Source organism: Mchenga conophoros, linkage group LG3 (genome assembly GCF_057382185.1).
Source record: "Mchenga conophoros isolate Kocher_MC1m ecotype Shallow Benthic linkage group LG3, M_conophoros_male_GT1.1, whole genome shotgun sequence".
Classification (NCBI taxonomy): Eukaryota; Metazoa; Chordata; class Actinopteri; order Cichliformes; family Cichlidae; genus Mchenga; species Mchenga conophoros.
In genome coordinates, this window is record NC_140528.1 from 84,763,011 (window position 1) to 84,771,034 (window position 8,024).

The 8,024-nt window shown below is 42.7% G+C and overlaps 1 long non-coding RNA gene across 1 annotated transcript; it reads left to right on the plus strand.

Annotated features, from left to right (window-relative positions):
• Nucleotides 1-6,667: 6,667 nt before the first annotated feature.
• On the plus strand, nucleotides 6,668-7,560 carry LOC146581212 (uncharacterized). Its single transcript, XR_014891313.1, has 2 exons — nucleotides 6,668-6,731; nucleotides 7,312-7,560. It is a non-coding gene; the product is annotated as an uncharacterized LOC146581212 (long non-coding RNA).
• The last annotated feature ends 464 nt before the right edge of the window (nucleotides 7,561-8,024 follow it).

The window sequence follows — 8,024 nt, forward strand, 5'->3', positions numbered from 1 at the left end:
CCCACCCCATGCATCCCATATGGGTGGCGCATGGGAGAGGATGATCGGCATTGCCCGCCGTATCTTGGACTGCATGCTGCTTGAACAGAGAAAGTCTCGCCTGACGCACGAGGTTCTGACCACGCTTATGGCCGAGGTAGCAGCAATTATGAACGCAAGGCCGATCATTCCAGTGTCATCCGACCCTGAGTCGCCCTGCATCCTCACACCAGCCATGCTCCTGACTCTCAAAACAGGCTCCGCGCCTCCTTTGCCGTCAGGCAAGTTCGAGGAAGCAGATCTCTTCAGGGAGGAGTGGAAACAAGTTCAGGGCCTGGCAGACATGTTTTGGAACAGATGGAGGCGTGAATACCTCAAAACACTGCAACTTCGACACAAGTGGCAAGGGAAACAGCCGAATCTTCAAGAAGGGGACGTAGTTCTCTTAAAGGATGATCGGGCAGAGAGAAATGAGTGGCCCATGGGCATCATCACGAAAGCCTTTCCAGGGAAGGACGGTCTGGTCCGGAGAGTCGAAGTGGAGGTCGTTAAAGATGGAAATAGAAGAGGATTCTCTCGTCCCATTACAGAAGTAGTTCTGCTTCTTTCTCCAAAGTCTGACTCTGCCAATTGATGTGGGCTCTTAAAGACCCCAAGCGGGGAGTGTTATGCCCCCAGAAATGTGTTCTTTGTGTTCTCTTTATCTCGCTATCGTAGCTTAGAGCGGTGTGTGTATTTTCGTAACCATGACAACACGAGAGCAGTTTACGCTGAGAGTCAGGAAGTGAATCTACTGTGTGACTCGGGATATTAGCGTGTGGGCTCATTCAACCGCCAGCTCCGCCGTTACAGGATTAATCCTTTTCTCTTCGCTAAGGCATAGTCTGTGAGTATAATTCATTTTGTACAATTAAGCGGTGAAGCGTTTTGAACCGTTGTCTGTTATTCGGTTAACTTTATTGTGTCTCATATAAGCTATGCGGCTAGGCTGTCAAGCTGTGATAATTAGCCAGATGCTTTGAGCTTATTGCATCTATAATACATTTCATATATTTCATTGTATTGTGTTTACAGTATATTTCATTGTATTGTGTTTACAGTTTCACAAAAAAGTGCCCAGTAAAAACTTCTGGAATCCAATCGTCTGAGTCCTGGAGATTTTCTTGGGAGTGTTTAAGCTGAATGGAAACTTAGCCCATTACACCAGTTCAACAACAACCAAACAGCAGATGAGAGCAGCTACACGGATTCCACGCAAAGACGTAAACACAGAGCGGAACCGACGCATCAGAATCAGCTTTGTCTTTCTCGGCTTTCTCACCCGACGGTCCGAAGATGGACACGCTGTCGGAGATTAGCGATCCTGATGCGTCCGGTCTGCGCTGTGATTACGTCTTTTTGCGCTGATTCTGAGCTGCAGGTTTTGTCTCTCTCCAACCAAAATTCACCTAGCTGAATTTTGCTGTTTTGCTTCCACGACTATTAAAATCACACTTCCTGCACAGCTAGCTCTCTCTCTCTCTGTACTTCAAGAACGGTTTCCCGTCTCCAATCTCTGTTTTCTGTGTTATTCATTCGCTTATTACCCACCAGTCTACCGTTGTTTACAGCGCTGTGGCTGCTGTCTTTTTCTTTTTTTCACTTAAATGACCTCGGACAAGAAAGCCTATTTTTTCTGTTGTTCAATACTGAAGAAATTTAAACTTTATATGCAGAACATTGTAGAATATTTTAAGGTTATCTGCTATAAAAAGCCAGACCAGGAAAATCTCCTTCATGTTTTTCTGTGTTTTATTCTCAGTTACTTTCACACAAAGGCATCTGCTGTGATGTTCACAATTCTGATGAAGTCAGTACTGATAAATGACTGTCTGAGGCTAAGTTGAATCGAATCGGGACTTTGAAAACCGGAATCGAATGGATTATAGAAATCAGTGATGATACCCAGCCCTAGTGAGCAGCCTAGGCACGACAGAAGTGGATGTAGCTGTAATAGGAAAAGAACTATTGCTAACTTTTCTGTTAAGTTAAGGCCTGATCCTTCTGAAATTCATAGCCAGTGCTCTGACACGGTGTCATCAATCTTTGAATGCTGAAAAAGCACAGTGTATCCAGAAAAACACATTATATTATATCAATTATTATAAAATTTGTGTGCGCCTAACTTTTGTGCCAGTACGCCTAACTTAGGCGTACCGGTACGCCCATGGCAAAAAGTTAGTCTAGAGCCCTGCTATTAGTTAGAAAGCGGGGCTGAAAAGCTTTGTCGCCGGCTAAGGGCCGTGGGTGTCATGGTCTGGTTGGGCACCTGCAGGTCTCAGACAGCGGCTCCTCCTGCTTTAGGCGGAGTCCGGTTGCCCCTCCCTGGCTGACCACCTGTGAGCAATCGTGCCAGCGGTATATCAGACCTGCGCTCTCAACCACTCATCGCCTGAGTATCTGCTATTCCCATGTTAGTTCAGTGGAGCATCCTAAACCTTGTCTTAACGCCGTGTGATGACTGACCTGTCTTTTCTTGTCCTCAGCGATAGCACCCGGAGTGGAGATCTTGTTCCCCTCGCTCCCGTCCTCCTGGACCTGGGCCGCCAGCTGCTTACACAACGTGGCCTGCCGGCCCACCGCTCACCTGCCTGCCTCCCCACACCTCGACCGCTTCCGGGTTTTCCGCTCCACCTGTCCCCTCCATCTGAAACCAAGTAAGGCAATTCAATTCAACTGCGGAGGATTATTGGTTGTCTGCTGGATCCCTCTGATCGTGATCTCCTCTTGTTCCAGTGCCCCCGGCCCCTACCTAGTCCTGTTTCTACCTCCCCGCTGTCCCCGCTGTTCAGCCGTCTCCTAGAGGTGTCTAGGTCGCCCTCATTATCACCGACGAATCCTACGCTCCACTAGTGTGGTGGCGTCGCTTTGTGTTTCACCTTTGTTTACCTGTGGGCGGAAATAAATCATTTGTTTTCTGTCACCTCGCTTCCGGGTTGGTTTCTGCGCCTGTGTCCATCCCTGTTCCCTCGTGCCGTTGAGCCGTGACAGTGTGCGCTCCGAGTTTGGCAACTCCACCCTTGGACGGACGCGTCCTTGGGATTTGGCAGGTTGGTAACCTGGGCACTGAGGGCGCCCTAAATAACTAAAGCTAGGTGTTGAATCCTAGTCGTGGTTGATAACATGCATGAGAGTGGGGGGAAAGTTGCTTTGTTAGTGAGAGAACGACTGCTTGGCTCAGCCCACTGACTGCAGTGTGTAGATTGCGTGTGTGTGTGAAAGCGCCGTTAGAGTCGGCGTCTCGTCGGAAGTACGGGAGTCAATTAAAGTAATAAAATAATTCGTGTCTAAAAGTGTGTGTTTGTGGTGTGCAGAAATCGCGGCAGGCGGCCGTGTCGTGAATTGTTGCAAACTGTGAAGTCAATTGGGGGGTTTAATTTGGTTTTATATTTTTTCGGGGAAGAGAAACCGCGGTATCGAGTCCGTGGCGCATGTTTGCACAATTCGTGAGGTGCACGAGCGGACGGTACCCGCTCTGTGTGCCGCTTGGGGCGTTGTCCTGAATCAGCAGAAGTGTCTCGCAGAAACTTTGAATGGGACTGCGAGAAGCATGAAGTGTGTGTGAGCCAGCCTCGAGGGGGCGGGTTCACAGGTGGAATGAACGAAGAGTAAAATTTGCGTGTGTGTGAGAGAGAAAGAAAAGGTGGGGGCGAGTGACCAGCCTGTGAGTGTGTGTGAATTCCTTGATGACAAAGAGGGAGACAAAGTAGATTAGTTGATTTTTTTGTGAAATAATAAGTAGTCAAGAAATCGTAGTGATCAAATAGGAGAAAATGAACTGAAGATAAATAAAGAAAAGAAAACAGTGGATCAGTGTTAGACTAATGATAAATAAATTGATAAAATTAATAGTGACATTTAAAGGTGACCAAGTACTCAAGGATGAATGGAGAATTTGATTGCTGACTGTATGAGAGCTGTTGGGGTGAAAGGAAGATGAGGTTGGAGGAGTGAGTTAACAGGTTAATGTGTGGGTGTAAAACAATGAGGTAATAAAACAAAAAGAAAGAAAATCATGAAAACAAAGAAAATAAAAAGTGTGGAAGTGTGAGTGGGAAATTGTCTCCAACTGGGGGAAGCAGTGACGCTACAGGTCACCTTCTTCCCCTGCTGGACGCAAAAGAAAAACATAATTTGGAGTGTGGTGGATGAAAATAATTAACAATAACATCAAGAAGATTTTTGTGTTTGTAGTTAAGACCAAATAAAAATTTCATTTTTGGGGTTTAAAGTCAGTAGAGTTCAAAACAAAATAAGCAGAGATGTGTTGCTTTAGGAGTGATGAAAACATATGCAGTCACAGTGAATAATGAAAGTCTCTCAGTCTGTCGATTACAGGTGGGGAACGGACCTGGATCAATTCTCCACGGGCAGCAGTCGGAAGAAAATTATAGGTTAAAAAAATAATAATATATATATAGAACCGCCCAGCCAGAATTTTTTGGCTGAATTGTTTTGCAGCTTCCCGTCCTCATCCTGAACAAGCAAGCTCCAAGGAAGCTAATCTCTCCCTGAAGACACCGAGCGCAGTTCCAGGAGCACGAGCATGAACATCAACAGTGGACAGGAGTCCAAGAGACAATACCAGAGTTCTGAGCAGAGAGGTCCAGCAGCGCTGCGGGCAAACAGCATCAGAAAGAGAAGAACCACCATCTAGATTGGATGGATGGAGATGCGTTTCCAGCAAGCTGCAACCTCACTGTGTGTGAAGGACTTTTGAGAAGACTGTCTGAGTTTGACACTTGCCATGTTTGGAGTGAGATGGCAATGAAAGAGACAGTGGGACAAAGAAAGACACGGGACAAAGCTGAAAAAACTGACTGCCATTGGACTGAAAAGTGGGAGAGAAAGGAGCAGAAGAGGACTGAGGCGGCTGTTTTAGTGCGGGGAATCAAATTGGGTTAAGGAATCCAGGGAGACAAGCGACCGCCTGGAAGTGGAGGATTGACACAGTGTCCAGACCACCACAAAAGGGGGAGGAAGACAAGCACGGAGGTATGCAAGTGCACTCTTAGAAAAATGGAAAGGTGACAACACACATGTAGATAGTATGCACCAGAGATAACAAAAATCATACACAAAGTGTTACACATTAACAGAGGGTATTTGGAGAAGGGGTTAATAACACACAGCGTGGTTGCCTATGGTAACCTGCAAGCATTTGGGGTTTAGCTGTGCCTGACTATGACAGAGTTTTTTATTTAGATGTTTCTGAAACAAAATTTGGAGTGAACGGAGTTTTGTTTCAGAAAAAAGGGGAAGGTACATGAAAGGATACATAAAAACAGAAAATGTATTAACCCGACTAACACACACACACACACACACACACACGTAATGAAGATCAAACACAATTTTAAGTAGGTAATACTGTTACCATCATCCAGTCTGGTTTATTGAGTGGGTTGAGAACTGATACATAGACGACTGAAGTAGTATTATTTTGGGGAACATGATAGCAGGGTGAACAGAATCCTGCAGCCAGAGTTTAAATGAGTGAAACTAGCAGATTTTTGTTTTGTTTTGTTTTGTTTTGTTTTGTTGTTTTGTTTTGCTTTTGTTTTTGAAGTATGGGTGTTTTCTCACCTATAAGAGAAAGAACATTTTGTGACAAGTCCTAAGACCGGGCTTCTGTATTTTTTTATTTTCTTTTGTTTTTCAGTTTTATTGGTCATTTTTCATTTTATTTTTATTTTTTGAACAGTGCACTGATTTTTGTTTGTCAATTTCTTTTCTTTAAGCAGATCTGCACGTCGGGAATTAAAAGCGCTACACGTCGTCAAGAAAATTGTTGCAAGTGAGTTTCTCCACATTAAAATGGGCTCAGGAGAAAGCCACTTATCTGGGACAATTAGAAAGTAAGTTCCTGTCCAAAAAGGATTCAGCGAGGTAATCCGATCTAAAGTTCTTTTTCTTTTTGAAATGACGTCATTTTGCTGAGAGTGGAAACTAAATGCGACGACAGGTTCCACTATCAGCAAAGAAAGAAAGAATGAATGAATGAATGGAAATAAAAACAAACTGACTGACTGAAAAAAGCTGACAAGACTGACTGACTTAACACCATTGTGTGAAGTCAACCCCCACCTGACAAAGGTGTGGATGAATCTCTGTGTGTGTCTCTGTTGCAGGAGCAGAAGGAGACCACAGGAGGAAACTTGGGTCACATGACTATGTGAACTCTGAAAATTTTACCTTTTTAGTTTAATTTTTTCTGTGTCTGTGAATTTACCATGGGTGCGTTATTCACTACCTTGTGTTGCTCACAGAGATTACTGTGAGAAAGAGTGTATACACCTGCGCAGCGCTAACATTTCCATTTCTTTTTACAACAGATGGTTAATCATGTGATTTGATGAGGTGATTTCTACACAGCAAATTCAAAAGTGTTAAATTTTTTGGTGTTAATAGTCTTCTTGCAAAAGTAGAGTTAATTTTACTCTAAGCAGAGTCACATTCTTTTAATGTAACTCTGAGGTATAAAATGATAGTAGTTAAAATCGAGTGTTAAAAATGAGTGTTTCTCTGTCAAATCTGGAGGTGTTACAATGGAAACATTAACTCTTGACCTCTTAACTCTGAACTCCTACAGGGGCTATGACACCAATAGAGTAAATTCACAGACTCCGCCCCCAGCACGGCTCCAATTGAAGCTGAAGTGAAGCCGTTTCGGAACATTTTGCTCTACATATTTGAGTTGTTTGCCATGCTTGGTAAGTCATTTTTTCAAAGATTGTTTCAATTATTATCATGAGCTTTTACTTCTGTGGCTCTTTGGAGTTGAGACAAAGCTGTGTGAAAGGCATTAGCCATGTTGCTCGGTGATAGCATAACATTCTGTTTTAGCTAGCTGAAAGGTATTGTTTGCGGGCAAATACCACAGCCTTGAAAAAAAGCTTGCATGTGAATTTTCAGTCAAACTTTTGGTCAAATAAAACAATGTCTAGAATGTGAAATGTTGGTATAATGGTGCTACTTGAAGCCTGAAAACGATCGCCCATAAAAAAAAAAACCGAGCAAACAGCAGTAGCAGACGTCCTGACTGGATTCTACGTTAGAATTTAGATCCCTCCAGAGTTTTGTGCACACGGTTTAGGTAAAAATTAAAAAGGTTGAGGTTTTACATTTAGTTCAGTATTACCTGTTGCCTGTGTCTTTGTCTTTTGGGAAAATACTTTACACAAGTAGTGGCTCAAAAAGGATTCCTTTTTTTTTTTACTGTGCTGCAATTGTTTACTGGATTATTTGTGCCATTATTTAGTGTCAACTAATTTTTATTCAATCTCCACACAGGATATGCTTGTGAAGATGGAATATGGGGGAGAGCAGAAGTGCGTTGAAGTTCCACAAAGGGATGAATGAAGGACATGCATATTGTATTGAAGAAATAAGTGATGAGAATGCTGTTATTTGCATTTACCATGTCAGACCTTTTGATAAACAAAATTCTAATGAAAGTGAGAACATGTACACTGTTACATCTTTCAGAAAATGTTTTGAAATTGTGGTGCACAGTTCAGAATAAATGTTTTTCAAAAACCATTGCATATTTTAGTAAATGTTTATTTCCAAAAGAAATTTCTAGAAGTTCAGAACAGTAAAATTCCCGCTTTTTAGAATGAATTAGAAGATAACTCTTAAGTAGTTAAACTAAAATACTCTTTGAGAGTTAATATATAAACTCTTAACACTAAGTGTTAAATTATCAACTCCAGACAGATTTGGTGTTTAACACTAAATCAGAGTTAATGTACCAACTCTCCAAAAAGAGTTAAAATAACACTCTCTGGTGTGGACCCATATAGACACTTTAATAGTGTTGAAATCAAATCCGACAGTGTTAATTTGGACATGCTGGATTTGCTGTGTAACAGAACAATTGGTGGACGTTTGTTTCTTTATTACAGGTTATGAGTGGTGATGCTGTTACACTGTGTTTTTGGGAACATGTGAAGGTTATTTTGATGATGTGAATAACATTCTTCCCACAGCTATGGATGGTTGAC